At 44.2% G+C, this 2,269-nt stretch overlaps 1 pseudogene; it reads right to left on the reverse strand.

Annotated features, from left to right (window-relative positions):
- Positions 1-278: 278 nt before the first annotated feature.
- Positions 279-1,235, reverse strand: LOC118836543 (annotated as a pseudogene).
- Positions 1,236-2,269: the final 1,034 nt, after the last annotated feature.

Genomic DNA, 2,269 nt, shown 5'->3' on the forward strand with positions numbered 1-2,269 from the left:
CTTCCTCCTATCCTTCTCCCTCACCTCTCTCTCCCCCCACCCCTGCCTTCCCACACACATAGAGAAAGGTGGGACAATTGATGGTAAATGTGAATGGCTCAGGTCACAACAGAGCAATTGAGTTGCTATCATATTCTGAAAGGCTCTCCAAATTGATCTCAAAGTCTCAGTGTCTCCTACTTTTAGCAGGAAATCAAGAGAAAAATCCTCACAAGGATGGCATCAGCCTATTTGAGCCTAATCTAGAATTCCCTGTGTGGTCTTGTCACTCCTTATCCTTAGCTAACTGTGGCCTTCTTCCTGGACAGTGTTTGTACAATGGCCCGGCGTATTTCTTTGGTCTTGATACTGTAGACAATTGGGTTGATCACAGGTGGGAATAAGAGGTAAGCATTGGCCATCATGACCTGTAGCAGGGGAGGCATAGGGTGCACGAAGCGATGTAACACAGAAAGACTGATCACAGGTACATAGTATGCAAGCACAGCACAGATATGTGACACACATGTGTTAAATGCCTTCCATCAACCTTCCCTAGAGGCAATGCCCAGCACTGTTCGGAGGATCAGCATGTAAGAGAACACAATGAGCACTGAGTCCACTCCAAAGGTGAAGATGACGATGAAGAGCCCCAGGATGCTGTTAGGGCAAGTGTTTCCACAAGGCAACTTGATCAGGTCTGAGTAAAGGCAGTAGGAATGGGACAGAGTATTGTGGCCACAGAAGGGCAAGCGCCTTAAGAGTAAAGGCAGCAGGAGCATGAGCCCCAAGGTCTTCAGACCGATGGCGATCCCTGTGCAGGTGATTCGAGGCAGGGTCAGGATGGCCATGTAGCGCAGTGGGTTGTAGATAGCTATGAAGCGATCCACAGACATGGCCAATAGGACACCCGACTCCATCATGGTGAAGGAATGCATGAAGAACATCTGGAGCAGGCAGGCTTCATAACTTATTTCATTGATGCCAAAGAGGAAGATTCCCAACACAGTAGGCAGTGTGCATGTGGTGACACCGAGCTCAGCTGATGCCAGCATGGCCAAGAAGAGGTACATGGGCTGATGAAGGGTTTGGACTACCCGAATTACATGGAGAATAGTGCCATTACCCAGGAAGATGATAGCATACATCAGGCAGAAGGGAATAGAAATCCTGACGTGCTCAGCTTCCAGCCCAGGAATGCCAACCAGAATGAAGGTCTGAAGAGTGACTGCCAAGGAGTTGTTGAGACCTTGCATCATGGAGTGTGGTCCTACAGGATCAGAGTTTCCTAGAGTATTGTAAGCAAAATGTTAGTCACCAGGGACTACTGTGGAAAGAGCCCCCATGGGTTCAGTGTAAAGAGCTCAGGCTTTCTAACCAGAGGACTAGAGTTCAAATCCTGCCTCTTTTTTTAACTGTTGGTATGATCTTGGGTAAATTAATGAACCTCTCTGGTTCTACACTGGTCAAATGAGAAATTCTGATTAACTAACCTACAAAGTAACATTTAGATAGAAATTTGTGATCCTATGCACTGGGTGTGCAGAGGGGGCAGGATGAAGGGAAAGGAACAGAAAGAGCCTCATCCCAAGGCTACTAGAAGGCATGGTAGATGGAACGTTGGGCCTGGAATCAGGAGGACATAAGTTCAAATCTAGACTCAGACGCTTACTAGCTATGTGACCCTTGGCAAGTCACTTAATCTCTATCTGCCTCAGTTTCCTCAATTGTAATATGAGAATCCTACTAGTGCCTCCCTCATAAGATTGTTGTGAGTATTAGCACCATGCCTGGCACATAATTATTCCCTTCCCTTTTCCCATTGGAATCCTATAGTTGGACATACATAATGATCTTCAAAGTCTGGTCCAAAAATCAAAAGACAGTGGTGTTGGATTTAGTTTCAGAGCATTAGAATGTTACCACTAAATAGGATCTTTCCAAGTTCATGAGAAATAGCTCTGTGTAAGAGAAATGAAAGAAAGAAAAAAAAAGAAAAAGAGGAAAGAAAGAAGGAGAGAAAAAAGAATGGGAAAAAGAAAAGAATAAAAAAGAAAGAAGGCATTTATCAAGTATTGACTATGTTCCAGGTACTGTGCTAAGTCAGCTCTCAGAATCAGAATACCTGAGTATTGATGAATGGTTCTCCCACTGATTGCTCATGTTCCATTCATCACTCTGAACCTGTGTCCTCCCATGTATAATGAGGTTATTGATAGTCATGCACATATTTATTTATTAATATTCATTTTTTTAAATTTTGAGTTCCAAATTTTTCTCCCTCCTTCCC

This window comes from Trichosurus vulpecula, chromosome 2 (assembly GCF_011100635.1).
Source record: "Trichosurus vulpecula isolate mTriVul1 chromosome 2, mTriVul1.pri, whole genome shotgun sequence".
NCBI classification, from domain to species: domain Eukaryota; kingdom Metazoa; phylum Chordata; class Mammalia; order Diprotodontia; family Phalangeridae; genus Trichosurus; species Trichosurus vulpecula.